Source organism: Prunus avium, chromosome 6 (genome assembly GCF_965620075.1).
Source record: "Prunus avium chromosome 6, drPruAviu1.hap1.1, whole genome shotgun sequence".
In the NCBI taxonomy this organism is placed as follows: domain Eukaryota; kingdom Viridiplantae; phylum Streptophyta; class Magnoliopsida; order Rosales; family Rosaceae; genus Prunus; species Prunus avium.
The window spans coordinates 21,707,232-21,728,435 of NC_142289.1; the positions used below are offsets into that span (position 1 = coordinate 21,707,232).

The 21,204-nt window shown below is 39.5% G+C and overlaps 1 long non-coding RNA gene across 2 annotated transcripts; it reads left to right on the forward strand.

Moving 5' to 3' along the window:
• Positions 1-16,761: 16,761 nt before the first annotated feature.
• LOC110773271 (uncharacterized) lies at positions 16,762-19,690 on the forward strand. 2 transcript variants are annotated; one of them, XR_015836381.1, is made up of 4 exons: positions 16,762-17,202; positions 17,580-17,603; positions 19,104-19,173; positions 19,510-19,690. It is a non-coding gene; the product is annotated as an uncharacterized LOC110773271 (long non-coding RNA). The 2 variants fall into 2 exon arrangements; XR_015836382.1 differs by lacking the exon at positions 17,580-17,603.
• Positions 19,691-21,204: the final 1,514 nt, after the last annotated feature.

Sequence of the window (21,204 nt, forward strand, 5' to 3'; positions counted from 1 at the left end):
GGTAGTTCTAGAGATCGGATTTCACTCAAACTTCACCAAATGACTCCTCCCACCATATTATGATGTTGCCTAAGTTTTAGGCTCGATCCGAAATCAATAGGTTTAAGAAATTGGACAATATATGTTCAAAGGCAGTTCGTTCCTAATCGGAGTGGTTGGTGTATTCCATAGTTCTAGAGATCGGATTTCACTCAAACTTAACCAAATGACTCCTCCCACCATATTATGATGTTGCCCAAGTTTCGGGCTCGATCCGAAATCAATAGGTGTAAGAAATTGGACCATTCAAGTTCAAAGGCCATTCGTTCCTAGTTGGAGTGGTTGGTGTTTTGGGTAGTTCTAGAGATCGGATTTCACTCAAACTTAACCAAATGACTCCTCTCACCATATTATGATGTTGCCCAAGTTTTGGGCTCGATCCGAAATGAAAAGGTTTAAGAAATTGGACAATATATGTTCAAAGGCAGTTCGTTCCTAATCGGAGTGGTGGGGTATTGCATAGTTCTAGAGATCGGATTTCACTCAAAACTAACCAAATGACTCTTCCCACCATATTATGATGTTTCCCAAGTTTTGGGCGCGATCCGAAATCAATATGTGTAAGAAATTGGACAATTCAAGTTCAAAGGCAGTATCTTCCTAATTGGAGTGGTTGGTGTTTTGGGTAGTTCAAGAGATCGGATTTCACTCAAAACTAACCAAATGACTCCTGCCACCATATTATGATGTTGCCCAAGTTTTGGGCGCGATCCGAAATCAATAGGTGTAAGAAGTTGGACAATTTATGTTCGAAGGCATTTCGTTCCTAATTGGAATGGTTGGTGTTTTGGGTAGTTCTAGAGATCGGATGTCACTCAAACTTAACCAAATGACTCCTCCCACCATATTATGATGTTGCCCAAGTTTTGGGCTCGATCCGAAATCAGTAGGTTTAAGAAATTGGACAATATATGTTCAAAGGCAGTTCGTTCCTAATCGGAGTGGTTGGTGTATTCCACAGTTCTAGAGATCGGATTTCACTCAAAACTAACCAAATGACTCTTCCCACCATGTTATGATGTTTCCCAAGTTTTGGGCGCGATCCGAAATGAATAGTTGTAAGAAATTGGACAATTCAAGTTCAACGGCAGTTCATTCCTAATTCGAGTGGTTGGTGTTTTGGGTAGTTCTAGAGATCTGATTTCACTCAAACTTAACCAAATGACTCCTCCCGCCATATTATGATGTTGCCCAAGTTTTGGGCTCGATCCGAAATCAATAGGTGTAAGAAATTGGACAATTCAAGTTCAAAGGCAGTACGTTCCTAACTGGAGTGGTTGGTGTTTTGGGTAGTTCTAGAGATCGGATTTCACTCGAAACTAACCAAATGACTCCTCCCACCATATTATGATGTTGCCCAAGTTTTGGGCGCGATCCGAAATCAATAGGTGTAAGAAATTGGACAATTCAAGTTCAAAGGCAGTACGTTCCTAATTAGAGTGGTTGGTGTTTTGGGTAGTTCTAGAGATCGGATTTCACTCGAAACTAACCAAATGACTCCTCCCACCATATTATGATGTTGCCCAAGTTTTGGGAGCGATCCGAAATCAATAGGTGTAAGAAATTGGACAATTCAAGTTCAAAAGCAGTACGTTCCTAATTGGAGTGGTTGGTGTTTTGGGTAGTTCTAGAGATCGGATTTCACTCGAAACTAACCAAATGACTCCTCCCACCATATTATGATGTTGCCCAAGTTTTGGGCTCGATCCGAAATCAAAAGGTTTAAGAAATTGGACAATAAATGTTCAAAGGCAGTTCGTTCCTAATCGGAGTGGTGGGGTATTGTATAGTTCTAGAGATCGGATTTCACTCAAAACTAACCAAATGACTCTTCCCACCATATTATGATGTTTCCCAAGTTTTGGGCGCGATCCGAAATCAATATGTGTAAGAAATTGGACAATTCAAGTTCAAAGGCAGTATGTTCCTAATTGGAGTGGTTGGTGTTTTGGGTAGTTCAAGAGATCGGATTTTACTCAAAACTAACCAAATGACTCCTCCCACCATATTATGATGTTGCCCAAGTTTTGGGCTCGATCCGAAATCAATAGGTGTAAGAAACTGGACAATTAATGTTCGAAGGCATTTTGTTCCTAATTGGAGTGGTTGGTGTTTTGGGTAGTTCTAGGGATCGGATTTCACTCAAACTTATCCAAATGACTCCTCCCACCATATTATGATGTTGCCCAAGTTTTGGGCTCGATCCGAAATCAGTAGGTTTAAGAAATTGGACAATATATGTTCAAAGGCAGTTCGTGCCTAATCGGAGTGGTTAGTGTATTCCACAGTTCTAGAGATCGGATTTCACTCAAAACTGACCAAATGACTCCTCCCACCATATTATGATGTTGCCCAAGTTTTGGGCTCGATCCGAAATCAATAGGTGTAAGAAATTGGACAATTCAAGTTCAAAGGCAGTTCGTTCCTAATTCGAGTGGTTGGTGTTTTGGGTAGTTCTAGAGATTGGATTTCACCCAAAGTTAACCAAATGACTCCTCCCACCATATTATGATGTTGCCCAAGTTTTGGGCTCGATACGAAATCAATAGGTGTAAGAAATTGGACAATTCAAGTTCAAAAGCAGTTCGTTCCTAATTGGAGTGGTTGGTGTTTTGGGTAGTTCTAGAGATCGGATTTCACTCAAACTTCACCAAATGACTCCTCCCACCATATTATGATGTTGCCTAAGTTTTAGGCTCGATCCGAAATCAATAGGTTTAAGAAATTGGACAATATATGTTCAAAGGCAGTTCGTTCCTAATCGGAGTGGTTGGTGTATTCCATAGTTCTAGAGATCGGATTTCACTCAAACTTAACCAAATGACTCCTCCCACCATATTATGATGTTGCCCAAGTTTCGGGCTCGATCCGAAATCAATAGGTGTAAGAAATTGGACCATTCAAGTTCAAAGGCCATTCGTTCCTAGTTGGAGTGGTTGGTGTTTTGGGTAGTTCTAGAGATCGGATTTCACTCAAACTTAACCAAATGACTCCTCTCACCATATTATGATGTTGCCCAAGTTTTGGGCTCGATCCGAAATGAAAATGTTTAAGAAATTGGACAATATATGTTCAAAGGCAGTTCGTTCCTAATCGGAGTGGTGGGGTATTGCATAGTTCTAGAGATCGGATTTCACTCAAAACTAACCAAATGACTCTTCCCACCATATTATGATGTTTCCCAAGTTTTGGGCGCGATCCGAAATCAATATGTGTAAGAAATTGGACAATTCAAGTTCAAAGGCAGTATCTTCCTAATTGGAGTGGTTGGTGTTTTGGGTAGTTCAAGAGATCGGATTTCACTCAAAACTAACCAAATGACTCCTGCCACCATATTATGATGTTGCCCAAGTTTTGGGCGCGATCCGAAATCAATAGGTGTAAGAAGTTGGACAATTTATGTTCGAAGGCATTTCGTTCCTAATTGGAATGGTTGGTGTTTTGGGTAGTTCTAGAGATCGGATGTCACTCAAACTTAACCAAATGACTCCTCCCACCATATTATGATGTTGCCCAAGTTTTGGGCTCGATCCGAAATCAGTAGGTTTAAGAAATTGGACAATATATGTTCAAAGGCAGTTCGTTCCTAATCGGAGTGGTTGGTGTATTCCACAGTTCTAGAGATCGGATTTCCCTCAAAACTAACCAAATGACTCTTCCCACCATGTTATGATGTTTCCCAAGTTTTGGGCGCGATCCGAAATGAATAGTTGTAAGAAATTGGACAATTCAAGTTCAACGGCAGTTCATTCCTAATTCGAGTGGTTGGTGTTTTGGGTAGTTCTAGAGATCTGATTTCACTCAAACTTAACCAAATGACTCCTCCCGCCATATTATGATGTTGCCCAAGTTTTGGGCTCGATCCGAAATCAATAGGTGTAAGAAATTGGACAATTCAAGTTCAAAGGCAGTACGTTCCTAACTGGAGTGGTTGGTGTTTTGGGTAGTTCTAGAGATCGGATTTCACTCGAAACTAACCAAATGACTCCTCCCACCATATTATGATGTTGCCCAAGTTTTGGGCGCGATCCGAAATCAATAGGTGTAAGAAATTGGACAATTCAAGTTCAAAGGCAGTACGTTCCTAATTAGAGTGGTTGGTGTTTTGGGTAGTTCTAGAGATCGGATTTCACTCGAAACTAACCAAATGACTCCTCCCACCATATTATGATGTTGCCCAAGTTTTGGGCGCGATCCGAAATCAATAGGTGTAAGAAATTGAACAATTTATGTTCGAAGGCAGTTCGTTCCTAATTGGAGTGGTTGGTGTTTTGGGTAGTTCTAGAGATTGGATTTCACCCAAACTTAACCAAATGACTCCTCCCACCATATAATGATGTTGCCCAAGTTTTGGGCTCGATCCGAAATCAATAGGTGTAAGAAATTGGACAATTTATGTTCAAAGGCAGTACGTTCCTATTCGGAGTGGTTGGTGTATTCCTTAGTTCTAGAGATTGGATTTCACTCAAAACTAACCAAATGACTCCTCCCACCATATTATGATGTTGCCCAAGTTTGGGCTCGATCCGAAATCTATAGGTGTAAAAAATTGGACAATTCAAGTTCAAAGGCAGTTCGTTCCTAATTGGAGTGGTTGGTGTTTTGGGTAGTTCTATAGATCGGATTTCACTCAAACTTAACCAAATGACACCTCCCACCATATTATGATGTTGCCCAAGTTTTGGGCTCGATCCGAAATCTATAGGTGTAAGAAACTGGACAATTTATGTTCAAAGGCAGTTCGTTCCTAATCGGAGTGGTTGGTGTATTCCATAGTTCTAGAGATCAGATTTCACTCAAAACTAACCAAATGACTCCTCCCACCATATTATGATGTTGCCCAAGTTTTGGGCTCGATCCGAGATCAATAGGTGTAAGAAATTGGACAATTCATGTTCAAAGGCAGTTGGTTCCTAATCGGAGTGGTTGGTGTATTCCATAGTTCTAGAGATCAGATCTCACTCACAACTAACCAAATGACTCCTCCCACCACATTATGATGTTGCCCAAGTTTTGGGCTCGATCCGAAATCAATAGGTGTAAGAAATTGGACAATTCAAGTTCAAAGGCAGTATGTTCCTAATTGGAGTGGTTGGTGTTTTGGGTAGTTCAAGAGATCGGATTTCACTCAAAACTAACCAAATCACCCCTCCCACCATATTATGATGTTGCCCAAGTTTTGGGCGCGATCCGAAATCAATAGGTGTAAGAAATTGGACAATTTATGTTCGAAGGCAGTTCGTTCCTAATTGGAGTGGTTGGTGTTTTGAGAAGTTCTAGAGATTGGATTTCACCCAAACTTAACCAAATGACTCCTCCCACCATATTATGATGTTGCCCAAGTTTTGGGCTCGATCCGAAATCTATAGGTGTAAGAAACTGGACAATTTATGTTCAAAGGCAGTTCGTTCCTAATCGGAGTGGTTGGTGTATTCCATAGTTCTAGAGATTAGAATTTCACTAAAAACTAACCAAATGACTCCCCCCACCATATTATGTTGTTGCCCAAGTTTTGGGCTCGATCCGAAATCAATAGGTGTAAGAAATTGGACAATTTATGTTCAAAGGCAGTACGTTCCTAATCGGAGTGGTTCGTGTATTCCTTAGTTCTAGAGATCGGATTTCACTCAAAACTAACCAAATGACTCCTCCCACCATATTATGATGTTGCCCAAGTTTGGTCTCGAACCGAAATCTATAGGTGTAAGAAATTGGACAATTCAAGTTCAAAAGCAGTTCGTTCCTAATTGGAGTGGTTGGTGTTTTGGGTAGTTCTAGAGATCGGATTTCACTCAAACTTAACCAAATGACACCTCCCACCATATTATGATGTTGCCCAAGTTTTGGGCTCGATCCGAAATCTATAGGTGTAACAAACTGGACAATTTATGTTCAAAGGCAGTTCGTTCCTAATCGGAGTGGTTGGTGTATTCCATAGTTCTAGAGATTAGATTTCACTCAAAACTAACCAAATGACTCCTCCCACCATATTATGATGTTGCCCAAGTTTTGGGCTCGATCCGAAATCAATAGGTGTAAGAAATTGGACAATTCATGTTCAAAGGCAGTTCGTTCCTAATCGGAGTGGTTGGTGTATTCCATAATTCTAGAGATCAGATTTCACTCAAAACTAACCAAATGACTCCTCCCACCAGATTCTGATGTTGCCCAAGTTTTGGGCTCGATCCGAAATCAATAGGTGTAAGAAATTGGACAATTCAAGTTCAAAGGCAGTTCGTTCCTAATTGGAGTGGTTGGTGTATTCCAAAGTTCTAGAGATCGTATTTCTCTCAAAACTAACCAAATGACTCCTCCCACCATATTATGATGTTGCCCAAGTTTTGCGCTCGATCCGAAATCAATAGGTGTAAGAAATTGGGCAATTCAAGTTCAAAGGCAGTACGGTCCTAATTGGAGTTGTTCGTGTTTTGGGTAGTTCTAGAGATCGGATTTCACTCAAAACTAACCAAATGACTCCTCCCACCATATTATGATGTTGCCCAAGTTTTCGGCTCGATCCGAAATCTATAGGTGTAAGAAACTGGACAATTTATGTTCAAAGGCAGTTCGTTCCTAATCGGAGTGGTTGGTGTATTCCATAGTTCTAGAGATTAGAATTTCACTCAAAACTAACCAAATGACTCCTCCCACCATATTATGATGTTGCCCAAGTTTTGGGCTCGATCCGAAATCAATAGGTGTAAGAAATTGGACAATTCATGTTCAAAGGCAGTTCGTTCCTAATCGGAGTGGTTGGTGTTTTGGGTAGTTTTAGATATCGGATTTCACTCAAAGTTAACCAAATGTCTCCTCCCACCATATTACAATGTTGCCCAAGTTTTGGGCTCGATCCGAAATCAATAGGTGTAAGAAATTGGATAATTCAAGTTCAAAGGCAGTTCGTTCCAAATTGGAGTGGTTGGTGTTTTGGGTAGTTCTAGAGATCGGATTTCACTCAAACTTAACCAAATGACACCTCCCACCATATTATGATGTTGCCCAAGTTTTGGGCTCGATCCGAAATCTATAGGTGTAAGAAACTGGACAATTTATGTTCAAAGGCAGTTCGTTCCTAATCGGAGTGGTTGGTGTATTCCATAGTTCTAGAGATTAGAATTTCACTAAAAACTAACCAAATGACTCCCCCCACCATATTATGTTGTTGCCCAAGTTTTGGGCTCGATCCGAAATCTATAGGTGTAAGAAACTGGACAATTCATGTTCAAAACTAACCAAATGAGTCCTCCCACCATATTATGATGTTGCCCAAGTTTTGGGCTCGATCCGAAATCAATAGGTGTAAGAAATTGGACACATCATGTTCAAAGGCAGTTCGTTCGTAATTGGAGTGGTTGGTGTTTTGGGTAGTTCTAGAGATCGGATTTCTCTCAAAACAAACCGAATGACTCCTCCCACCATATTATGATGTTGCCCAAGTTTGGGCTCGATCCGAAATCAATAGGTGTAAGAAATTGGACAATTCAAGTTCAAAGGCAGTTCGTTCCTAATTGGGGTGGTTGGTGTATTGGGTAGTTCTAGAGATCGGATTGCACTCAAAATTAACCAAATGACTCCTCCCACCGTATTATAATGATGCCCAAGTTTTGGCCACGATCCGAAATCAATAGGTGTAAGAAATTGGACAATTCAAGTTCAAAGGCAGTTCGTTCCTAATTGGAGTGGTTGGTGTTTTGGGTAGTTCTAGAGATTGGATTTCACTCGAACTTAACCAAATGAGTCCTCCCACCATATTATGATGTTGCCCACGTTTTGGGCTCGATCCGAAATCAATAGGTGTAAGAAATTGGACAATTCAAGTTCAAAGACAGTTCATTCCTAATTGGAGTGGCTGGTGTTTTGGGTAGTTCTAGAGATTGGATTTCACTCAAACGTAACCAAATGACTCCTCCCACCATATTATGATGTTCCCCAACTTTGGGGCTCGATCCAAAATCAATAGGTGTAAGAAATTGGACACTTCAAGTTCAAAGGCAGTTCGTTACTAATTGGAGTGGTTGGTGTTTTGGGTAGTTCTAGAGATCGGATTTCACTCAAACTTAACCAAATGACTCGTCCCACCATATTATGATGTTGCCCAAGTTTTGGGCTCGATCCGAAATCAATAGGTGTAAGAAATTGGACAATTTATGTTCAAAGGCAGTTCGTTCCTAATCGGAGTGGTTGGTGTATTCCATAGTTCTAGAGATCAGATTTCACTTAAAACTAACCAAATGACTCGTCCCACCATAGTATGATGTTGCCCAAGTTTTGGGCTCAATCCGAAATCAATAGGTGTAAGAAATTGGACAATTCAAGTTCAAAAGCAGTTCGTTCCTAATTGGAGTGGTTGGTGTTTTGGGTAGTTCTTGAGATCGGATATCACTCAAAATTAACCAAATGACTCCTCCCACCACATTATCATGTTGCCCAAGTTTTGGGCTCGATCCGAAATGAATAGGTGTAAGAAATTGGACAATTCATGTTCAAAGGCAGTTCGTTCCTAATCGGAGTGGTTGGTGTATTCCATACATTTAGAGATCGGATTTCCCTCAAAACTAACCAAATGAGTCCTCCCAACATATTAGGATGTTGCCCGAGTTTTGGGTTCGATCCGAAATCGATAGGTGTAAGAAATTGGACAATTCAAGTTCAGGGGCAGTTCGTTCCTAGTTGGAGTGGTTGGTGTTTTGGGTAGTTCAAGAGATCGGATTTCACTCAAACTTAGCCAAATGACTCCTTCCACCATATTATGATGTTGCCCAAGTTTTGGGATCGATCCGAAATCAATAGGTGTAAGAAATTGGACAATTCAAGTTCAAAGGCAGTTCGTTCCTAATTGGAGTGGTTCGTGTTTTGGGTAGTTCTAGAGATTGGATTTCACTCAAACTTAACCAAATGACGCCTCCCACCATATTATGTTGTTGCCCAAGTTTTGGGCTCTATCCGAAATCAATAGGTGTAAGAAATTGGACAATTCAAGTTCAAAGGCAGTTCGTTACTAATTGGAGTGGTTGGTGTTTTGGGTAGTTCTAGAGATCGGATTTCACTCAAACTTAACCAAATGACTCGTCCCACCATATTATGATGTTGCCCAAGTTTTGGGCTCGATCCGAAATCAATAGGAGTAAGAAATTGGACAATTCATGTTCAAAGGCAGTTCATTCCTAATTGGAGTGGCTGGTGTTTTGGGTAGTTCTGGAGATCGGATTTCACTCAAAACTAACCAAATCACTCGTCCCACCATAGTATGCTGTTGCCCTAGTTTTGGGCTCGATCCGAAATCAATAGGTGTAAAAAATTGGACAATTCAAGTTCAAAGGCAGTTTGTTCCTAATTGGAGTGGTTGGTGTATTGGGTAGTTCTAGAGATCGGATTTCACTGAAAATTCACCAAATGACTCCTCCCACCACATTATCATATTGCCAAGTTTTGGGCTCGATCCGAAATCAATAGGTGTAAGAAATTGGAAAATTCAAGTTCAAAAGCAGTTCGTTCCTAATTGGAGTGGTTGGTGTTTTGGGTAGTTCTTGAGATCGGACATCACCCAAAATTAACCAAATGACTCCTCCCACCACATTATCGTGTTGCCCAAGTTTTGGGCTCGATCCGAAATGAATAGGTGTAAGAAATTGGACAATTCATGTGCAAAGGTAGTTCGTTCCTAATCGGAGTGGTTGGTGTATTCCATACTTTTAGAGATCGGATTTCACTCAAAACTAACCAAATGACTCCTCCCACAATATTAGGATGTTGCGCAAGTTTTGGGTTCGATCCGAAATCGATAGGTGTAAGAAATTGGACAATTCAAGTTCAGGGGCAGTTCGTTCCTAGTTGGAGTGGTTGGTGTTTTGGGTAGTTCAAGAGATCGGATTTCACTCAAAACTAACCAAATCACTCCATCCACCATATTACGATGTTGCCCAAGTTTTGGGATCGATCCGAAATCAATAGTTGTAATAAATTGGACAATTTAAGTTCAAAGGCAATTCGTTCCTAATTGGAGTGGTTAGTGTTTTGGGTAGTTCTAGAGATTGGATTTCACTCAAACTTTACCAAATGACTCCTCCCACCATGTTACGATGTTGCCCAAGTTTTGGGCTCGATCCGAAATCAATATGTGTAAGAAATTGGACTATTCAAGTTCAAAGGCAGTTCGTTCCTAATTGGTGTGGTTGGTGTTTTGGGGAGTTCTAGAGATCGGATTTCACTCAAATTAACCAAATGACTCCTCCCACCATATTATGATGTTCCCCAGGTTTTGGGCTCGATCCGAAATCAATAGGAGTAAGAAATTGGACAATTCATGTTCAAAGGCAGTTCGTTCCTAATTGGGTGGGTTGGTGTATTGGGTAGTTCTAGAGATCGGATTTCACTCAAATTTAACCAAACGACTCCTCCCACCATAGTATGATGTTGCCCAAGTTTTGGGCTCGATCCGAAATCAATAGGTGTAAAAAATTGGACAATTCAAGTTCAAAGGCAGTTTGTTCCTAATTGGAGTGGTTGGTGTACTCAGTAGTTGTAGAGATCGGATTTCACTGAAAATTAACCAAATGACTCCTCCCACCACATTATGATGTTGCCCAAGTTTTGGGCTCGATCCGAAATCAATAGGTGTAAGAAATTGAACAATTCTTGTTCAAAGGCAGTTCGTTCCTAATCGGAGTGGTTGGTGTATTCCATAGTTTTAGAGATCGGATTTCACTCAAAACTAACCAAATGACTCCTCCCACCATTTTATGATGTTGCCCAAGTTTTGGGATCGATCCGAAATCAATAGGTGTAAGAAATTGGACAATTCATGTTCAAGGGCAGTTCGTTCCTAATAGGAGTGGTTGGTGTTTTGGGTAGTTCTAGAGATTGGATTTCTCTCAAACTTAACCAAATGACTCCTCCCACCATATTATGATGTTGCCCAAGTTTTGGGCTCGATCCGAAATCAATAGGTGTAAGAAATTGCACAATTCAAGTTCAAAGGCGGTTCGTTCCTAATTGGAGTGGTTGGTGTTTTGGGTAGTTCTAGAGATCAGATTTCACTCAAACTTAACCAAATGACTCCTCCCACCATATTATGATGTTGCCCAAGTTTTGGGCTCGATCCAAAATTAATAGGTGTAAGAAATTGGACAATTTGTGTTCAAAGGTAGTTCGTTCCTAATCGGAGTGGTTGGTGTATTCCATAGTTTTAGAGATCGGATTTCACTCAAAACTAACCAAATGACTCCTCCCACCATATTATCATGTTGCCCAAGTTTTGGGCTCGATCCGAAATCAATAGGTGTAAGAAATTGGACAATTCAAGTTCAAAGGCAGTTCGTTCCTAATTGGGTGGGTTGGTGTATTGGGTAGTTTTAGAGATCGGATTTCATTCAAACTTAACCAAATGACACCTCCCACGATATTATGATGTTGCCCAAGTTTTGGGCTCGATCCGAAATCAATAGGTGTAAGAAATTGGACAAATTATGTTTGAAGGCAGTTCGTTCCTAATCGGAGTGGTTGGTGTATTCCATAGTTCTAGAGATCGGATTTTACTCAAAACACACCGATTGACTCCTCCCACCATATTATGATGTTGCCAATGTTTTCGGCTCGATCCGAAATCAATAGGTGTAAGGAATTGGACAATTCAAGTTCAAAGGCAGTTCGTTCCTAATTGGAGTGGTTGGTGTTTTGGGTAGTTCAAGAGATTGGATTTCACTCAAACTTAACCAAATGACTCCTCCCACCATATTATGATGTTTCCCAAGTTTTGGGCTCGATCCGAAATCAATAGGTGTAAGAAATTGGACAATTCAAGTTCAAAGGCGGTTCGTTCCTAATTGGAGTGGTTGGTGTTTTGGGTAGTTCTAGAGATCAGATTTCACTCAAACTTAACCAAATGACTCCTCCCACCATATTATGATGTTGCCCAAGTTTTGGGCTCGATCCAAAATTAATAGGTGTAAGAAATTGGACAATTTGTGTTCAAAGGTAGTTCATTCCTAATCGGAGTGGTTGGTGTATTCCATAGTTTTAGAGATCGGATTTCACTCAAAACTAACCAAATGACTCCTCCCACCATATTATGATGTTGCCCAAGTTTTGGGCTCGATCCGAAATCAATAGGTGTAAGAAATTGGACAATTCAAGTTCAAAGGCAGTTCGTTCCTAATTGGGTGGGTTGGTGTATTGGGTAGTTCTAGAGATCGGATTTCATTCAAACTTAACCAAATGACCCCTCCCACGATATTATGATGTTGCCCGAGTTTTGGGCTCGATCCGAAAACAATAGGTGTAAGAAATTGGCCAATTTATGTTCGAAGGCAGTTCGTTCCTAATCGGAGTGGTTGGTGTATTCCATAGTTCTAGAGATCGGATTTTACTCAAAACACACCAATTGACTCCTCCCACCACATTATGATGTTGCCAATGTTTTCGGCTCGATCCGAAATCAATAGGTGTAAGGAATTGGACAATTCAAGTTCAAAGGCAGTTCGTTCCTAATTGGAGTGGTTGGTGTTTTGGGTAGTTCAAGAGATTGGATTTCACTCAAACTTAACCAAATGACTCCTCCCACCATATTCTGATGTTGCCCAAGTCTTGGGCTCGATCCAAAATTAATAGGTGTAAGAAATTGGACAATTTGTGTTCAAAGGTAGTTCGTTCCTAATCGGAGTGGTTGGTGTATTCCATAGTTCTAGAGATCAGATTTCACTTAAAACTAACCAAATGACTCCTCCCGCCATATTATGATGTTGCCCAAGTTTTCGGCTCGATCCGAATTCAATAGGTGTAATAAATTGGACAATTCAAGTTCATAGGCAGTTCGTTCCTAATTGGAGTTGTTGGTGTTTTGGGTAGTTCTAGAGATTGGATTTCACTCAAACTTAACCAAATGACTCCCCCCCCCCCCCCCCCATATTATGATGTTGCCCAAGTTTTGGGCTCTATCCGAAATCAATAGGTGTAAAAAATTGGAAAATTCAAGTTCAAAGGAAGTTCGTTCCTAGTTGGAGTGGTTGTTGTTTTGGGTAGTTCGAGATATCGGATTTCACTCAAACTTACCCAAATGACTCCCCCCACCGTATTATGATGTTGCCCAAGTTTTGGGCTCGATTCGAAATCAATAGGTCTAAGAAATTGGACAATTCAAGTACAAAGGCAGTTCGTTCCTAATTGGGGTGGTTGGTGTTTTTGGTAGTTCTAGAGATCGGATTTCACTCAAACTTAACCAAATGACTCCTCCCACCATATTACGTTGTTGCCCATATTTTGGGCTCGATCCGAAATCAATAGGTGTAAGAAATTGGACAATTTATGTTCAAAGGCAGTTCGTTCGTAATTGGATTGGTTGGTGTTTTGGGTAATTCTAGAGGTCGGATTTCACTCAAACTTAACCAAATCACTCCCCCCGCCGTATTATGATGTTGCCCAAGTTTTGGGCTCGATCCAAAATCAATAGGTGTAAGAAATCGGACAATTCAATTTCAAAGGCAGTTCGTTCCTAGTTGGGGTGGTTGGTGTATTGAGTAGTTCTAGAGATCGGATTTCACTCAAAATAAACCAAATGACTCCTCCCACCATATCATGATGTTGCCCAAGTTTTGGGCTCGATCCGAAATCAACAAGTGTAAGACATTAGACAATTCAAGTTCAAAGGCAATTCGTTCCTAATCGGATTGGTTGGTGTGTTGGGTAGTTCAAGAGATCGGATTTCACTTCAACTTAACCAAATGAGTCCTCCCACCATATTACAATGTTGCCCAAGTTTTGGGCTCGATACGAAATCAATAGGTGTAAGAAATTGGACAATTTATGTTCAAAGGCAGTTCGTTCCTAATCGGAGTGGTTGGTGTATTCCATAGTTCTAGAGATCGGATTTCACTCAAAACTAACCAAATGACTCCTCCCACCATATTATCATGTTGCCCATGTTTTGGGCTCTATACGAAATCAATAGGTGTAAGAAATTAGACAATTCAAGTTCAAAGGCAATTCGTTCCAAATTGGGATGGTTGGTGTATTGGGTAGTTCTAGAGATCGGATTTCACTCAAAATTAGCCAAATGACTCCCCCCACCATATTATGATGTTGCCCAAGTTTTGGGCTCCATCCGAAATCAATAGGTGTAAGAAATCGGACAATTCAATTTCAAAGGCAGTTCGTTCCTAGTTGGGGTGGTTGGTGTATTGAGTAGTTCTAGAGATCGGATTTCACTCAAAATTAACCAAATGACTCCTCCCACCATATCATGATGTTGCCCAAGTTTTGGGCTCGATCCGAAATCAACAAGTGTAAGACATTAGACAATTCAAGTTCAAAGGCAGTTCGTTCCTAATCGGATTGGTTGGTGTTTTGGGTAGTTCAAGAGATCGGATTTCACTTCAACTTAACCAAATGACTCCTCCCACCATATTACGATGTTGCCCAAGTTTTGGGCTCGATACGAAATCAATAGGTGTAAGAAATTGGACAATTTATGTTCAAAGGCAGTTCGTTCCTAATCGGAGTGGTTGGTGTATTCCATAGTTCTAGAGATCGGATTTGACTCAAAACTAACCAAATGACTCCTCCCACCATATTATCATGTTGCCCAAGTTTTCGGTTCGATCCCAAATCAATAGGTGTATGAAATTGGACAATTCAAGTTCAAAGGCAGTTCGTTCCTAATTGGAGTGGTTGGTGTTTTTGGTAGTTCTAGAGATCGGATTTCACTCAAACTTAACCAAATGAATCCTCCCACCATATTATGATGTTGCCCAAGTTTTGGGCTCGATCGGAAATCAATAGGTGTAAGAAATTGGACAATTGAAGTTGAAAGGCAATTCGTTCCTAATTGGAGTGGTTGGTGTTTTGGGTAGTTCTAGAGATCGGATTTCACTCAAACTTAACCAAATGACTCCACCCACCATATTATGATGTTGCCCAGGTTTTAGGCTCCATCCGAAATCAATAGGTGTAAGCAATTGGACAATTTATGTTCGAAGACAGTTCGTTCTTAATCGGAGTGGTTGGTGTATTCCATAGTTCTAGAGATCGGATTTCCCTCAAAACTAACCAAATGAGTCCTCCCACCATATTATGATGTTGCCCAAGTTTTGGGCTCGATCCGAAATCAATAGGTGTAAGCAATTGGACAATTTATGTTCAAAGGCAGTTCGTTCCTAATCGGAGTGGTTGGTGTATTCCATAGTTCTAGAGATCAGATTTCCCTCAAAACTAACCAAATGACTCCTCCCACCATATTATGATGTTGCCCAAGTTTTGGGCTCGATCCGAAATCAATAGGTGTAAGAAATTGGACAATTTATGTTCAGAGACAGTTCGTTCCTAATCGGAGTGGTTGGTGTATTCCATAGTTCTAGAGATCAAATTTCACTCAAAACTAACCAAAAGACTCCGTCCACCATATTATGATGTTGCCCAAGTTTTGGGCTCGATCCGAAATCAATAGGTGTAAGAAATTGGACAATTCAAGTTCAAAGGCAGTGCGTTCCTAATTGGAGTGGTTGGTGTTTTGGGAAGTTCTAGAGATCGGATTTCACTCAAATCTAACCAAATGACTCCTCCCACAATATTATGATGTTGCCCAAGTTTTGGGCTTGATCCGAAATGAATAGGTGTAAGAAATTGGACAATTTATGTTCAAAGGCAGTTCGTTCCAAATCGGAGTGGTTGGTGTATTCCATTGTTCTAGAAATCGGATTTCACTCAAAACTAACCAAATGACTCCTCCCACCAGGGTCTGATGTTGCCCAAGTTTTGGGCTCGATCCGAAATCAATAGGTGTAAGAAATTGGACAATTCAGGTTCAAAGGATGTTAGTTCCTAATTGGAGTGGTTGGAGTTTTGGGTAGTTCTAGAGATCGGATTTCACTCAAACTTAACCAAATGAATCCTCCCACCATATTATGATGTTGCCCAAGTTTTGGGCTCGATCGGAAATCAATAGGTGTAAGAAATTGGACAATTGAAGTTGAAAGGCAGTTCGTTCCTAATTGCAGTGGTTGGTGTTTTGGGTAGTTCTTGAGATGGGATTTCTCTCAAACTTAACCAAATGACTCCTCCCACCATATTATGATGTTGCCCAAGTTTTGGGCTCGATCCGAAATCAATAGGTGTAAGAAATTGGACAATTCAAGTTCAGAGGCAGTTCGTTTCTAATTGGAGTGGTTGGTGTTTTGGGTAGTTCTAGAGATCCGATTTCACTCAAAACTAACCAAATGACACCTCCCACCATATTATGATGTTGCCCAAGTTTTGGGCTCGATCCGAAATCAATAAGTGTAAGAAATTGGACAATTCAAGTTCAAAGGCAGTTCGTTTCTAATTGGAGTGGTTGGTGTTTTGGGTAGTTCTAGAAATCCGATTTCACTCGAAACTAACCAAATGACACCTCCCACCATGTTATGATGTTGCCCAAGTTTTGGGCTCGATCCGAAATCTATAGGTGTAAGAAAATGGACAATTCAGGTTCAAAGGAAGTTAGTTCCTAATTGGAGTGGTTGGAGTTTTGGCACTACAAGAAAATATGCTTTAGTTGGCACTTCATAGTTGACGTTTGTTGAAAAACTATCAACTATTCTACTAATACTTGACACTTTTTAATAAATGTCAACTATATACTGGTATTTTGTGACGTTTTATAAAAAATGTCAATTAAAGCCCCTTATACTTGACACTTATTAAAAACCGTCAAAGAGATCTCGTTATACTTGACGCTTTTAAAAAAAAAAGGCGATACTGTGGTTTGCAATATTTCGCTCCAAAATTTCACCAAAACAATATTTCGCTCCAAAACCCAAAATCACAAGCCTTAGGTTTCCACTGTTGCTTCAAGTCTGAAATTGGAAATACAATCAAAGAGGAAAAAGTTCTGAAATTTGAAATACAACACCCCTAGGTTTATCTTGATCTCTCTCTCCTCTCTTCTTCATCTCTGCAACGCCAGCTTCTAACTCATCCATCTCTGCAACGCCAGCGCTTCACCAAACCCAAAATGAAATCAAACACACCGAGTCTCTCTCCCCACTCGCTCCCTCTTCTCTCTTGCTATTCCATTCTTGTCTCCTGCACGCTTGCTCGATGATTCCTCTCTCCATCGGCACTATCGCTCTTCCTCATCACTAGCCGGGCTCGATCTTCTCTGGAATCTTCGTCGCCACTGTGACAATCTAACAGGTAAACTCTTTTATCCCTCTTCATATTCATCTTTAAATCTATTCCTAAATGTGATGAGCGAAGACAATTAGGGTTATGGTAAATGTGGCTGATTATTTTTCTTTATAAAGAAATCCCATTTTTGCAATTTGATTTTAGGGTTATGTTTGGGTATTTGATTACTGTCGCTGATTTTATTTCCTTGTAAAGAAATTTGGTTTCTTCAATTTGATTTTAGGGTTATGTTTTGAGTATTTGATTATTTTCATTGTAGATATTTTGGATGTGATGAAATTGAAGCAATCTTCTGTTTTTTTAAATAAAAAAAATTTAATCCCGGGGTTTTTGTTCGAAGTAATGCCCTGCTCTAATTTAAAGGTTTATTGTTTGAATATTAGGAGGCAAGACGGAGTGTGACGCAGGTAATAGTCCAGCCTTTTCATCTTTCTTCATAATCTTTGTGACACTGGTTTGATTTAGCCTTTGGTTTTGCTTTGCCTACACTTTTGGTGTTGGTTCTGTCTGTATCTTATTGCTATTGTCTTTTCTGCTGTTTCTCTTCCTCTAAAATCTTAGGTTCTTGAACAATTATTGATGATATGTGCTTTATTTCTTGCTCCATTGTAATTAGTGATTTCTACTGAAATTAGTGCTTAACACATAAAGCCTTTAGTTTTAGTTCCTTTCTCTACTATTTAGTTTTAGTTTCCTAAAGTAACAAGAACTTGTGCTCTGTGTTCTAGAGTAACCGTTGAATGAGGTTATTTTTTAACCAACATGTGGTCTGGTTTCTACAAGTTTTAGACTTTAAGTTCAGTTCGCTCTAAGTTGATTATATGTCATACACAACACTAGAATAAGAATGATTTATCTAGATTTCTTGTAATTTGCTATGCCAATTATGATGCTCTGTTTGGTTACTAGAATATGACTTTTACTTTCTATATCTTTCACTGACAATTATTAAGAGGTAGTTTTATCTTAATTTGGATATCATTTGAGTCTTTGCTCCCTCAAAACAATTGATTGTATATTACAATAAGCGTGCTGACTTGGTAGATGTTTCGAATAATGACATTAAGAAGTTGTATTTTTCTACCTCCCCGGTATTTCCTAGCTCAAAGAACCTCAAATCCCTTCCTCAACATTTACATGCTGCCCCGTCTTTCATTTCATCCCACTGGGTCTCGACCCATAAAGTCAAATATGGGCTGTGATTTTTGTAGATTTTCAGTTTTTCAATTTTTACTTGGACAAAGCATATGTAGAAAAAGGTAAGCATTCTGATTTGGTTTAATCATCAGATCTGATGTTGCACTTATTAGGCTAGCTTCAATAGTTTGGATCATAGAAGTTGTTTGGGTTATAGTATCTTTCTCATAACCTTCCTTAATCTTAAATAACCATGATATACATATATATAGTCGTATATATCTTTTTGCTCTTAAGTACTGTCTGCTATTGCTTTCTCAAGAGTTTGAATGAAAAGGGAAATGGGATTCGAGAATTTAAGAAATGCAAATGCTGGCAATAATATAGATACATGAACCATTATCAATGTCCTTTAAACATATTTAGTATATGTGTTGCAGTTAGAGATTATCGGCTATCATCTCTGTTATATCTTTTATTCACTGTTTCATTGCAGCATATTGTTGTTGATGCTAAACATGAACTTTTGGTTTCATTCTACTCACAAAATTTGGTTTTCCACAAAAATTAAAGTGACTGGTGCAGACTTAAGATAAAATTCTAATAATTTTGGTATTTATTTTAAAAGATCAGTGCAGTTTGCATATAATTTCTAGTTTCGATTAAAATTATTAAAACCTAACTAGAGTATTTGTGTGGAATCAAATTGTGACATGTCTTACCAACATAAGTGAGCCTCTGAAAAGTTTGTTTTTAATATTTTCTTGTAGAGCACACAAACTTGCCATGAAACACATTATTGAATGAAGCTTCTATTTGGACCAAGAATTTGCAGACAAGGTTTGGAAATTATCTCTATTTAATTGAATTCAATCGAAGTTGTTGGACCATGAAAAGAAAAAAATTTATTAGCCTGTTGATACTGCTGTCATATCTCACTTTCCATGCTAATATAATGCATTTTGTTTCAGTACTTGTTTTTCTTGTTTTGTAATCTAGTTGCTCACTCTATTTTCAATGTTAGATTATTGAATTACCTTCTAAATTCCCAATTAGTTACAGTTATGGTAGAGGCCAAATGCCACTGAGATTCAAAAATTTGGGTTAGAGCTTCTGGTTCGTTTTAAGGTACAATAGACATGTTGGCTAGAAACTTATTTTGGTAATCTGTTGCAGGTATTCTTGTCTAACAGCGTATGATTTGGAGGGGTGGTCCAGAGTCGTAAATCTAATGGCTATAGTGACGTTTTTTTTTATCGTACTAGATAGCTTGGTTTATTTCAGCATGTATTAGGAGTTTTTGAATGTTTGTATCAAAATATTCTACTTTAATGGATATTAAATTTCAGCTTGACAATTTTTTAATATATTCATTTAGTTATTAAATCCTTTGAAACTTTAGTCGTACAGGAAGCTCTCTTTTCTTTTCTTTTTTTCTTTTTTTTTTTTTAAATTTCAGTTGTTCAACTCTTGACGGCTAAGAACTGTCAAGAAAGATTTATTAAATGTCAGAAAATATATTTGTTGATGCTTATTAAGCGACAAGAAAAGCCTTTGTTGACGGTTTTTCACTAATCCGTGATGCTTTTTACCCGTCAGGAAACACAATTGCTTGACGGATAATAAGTGTCAAGTATGGTGGTACCCTTTCCTGACACTGGCGTCGCTGACGCTTTTGGAACCGTCATCTAATGGCTATAGTGACGCTTTTTAGCCGTCATTAAAGGGGGTTTTTCTTGTAGTGTGGGTAGTTCTAGAGATCGGATTTCACTCAAACTTAACCAAATGAATCCTCCCACCATATTATGATGTTGCCCAAGTTTTGGGCTCGATCGGAAATCAATAGGTGTAATAAATTGGACAATTCAAGTTCAAAGGCAGTTCGTTCCTAATTTTGGTGGTTGGTGTTTTGGGTAGTTCTAGAGATCGGATTTCACTCAAACTTAACCAAATGACTCCTCCCACCATATTATGACGTTGCCCAAGTTTTGGGCTCGATCCGAAATCAATAGGTTTAAGAAATTGGACAATTTATGTTCAAAGGCAGTTCGTTCCTAATCGGAGTGGTTGGTGTATTCCATAGTTCTAGAGATCGTATTTTACTCAAAACTAACCAAATGAGTCCTCCCACCATATTATGATGTTGCCCAAGTTTTGGGCTCGATCCGAAATCAATAGGTGTAAGAAATTGGACAATTCAAGTTCAAAGGCAGTACGTTCCTAATTGGAGTGGTTGGTGTTTTGGGCAGTTCTAGAGATCGGATTTCACTCAAAACTAACCAAATGACTCCTCCCACCATATTATGATGTTGCCCAAGTTTTGGGCTCGATTCGAAATCAATAGGTGTAAGAAATTGGACAATTCAAGCTCAAAGGCAGTTCGTTCCTAATTGGGGTGGTTGGTGTATTGGGTAGTTCTAGATATCGGATTTCACTCAAAATTAGCAAAATAACTACTCCCGCCATATTATGACGTGACATAAGTTTTGGGCTCGATCCGAAATCAATAGGTGTAAGAAATTGGACAATTCAAGTTCAAAGGCAGTTCGTTCCTAATTGGAGTGGTTGGTGTTTTGGGTAGTTCTTGAGATGGGATTTCTCTCAAACTTAACCAAATGACTCCTCCCACCATATTATGATGTTCCCCAAGTTTTGGGCTCGATCCGAAATCACTAAGTGTAAGAAATTGGACAATTCAAGTTCAAAGGCACTTCGTTCCTAATTGGAGTGGTTGGTGTTTTGGGTAGTTCTAGAGATCGGATTTTTCTCAAACTTAACCAAATGACTCCTCCCACCATATTATGGCTTTGCCCAAGTTTTGGGCTCGATCCGAAATCAATAGGTGTAAGTTGGGCAATTCATGTTCAAAGG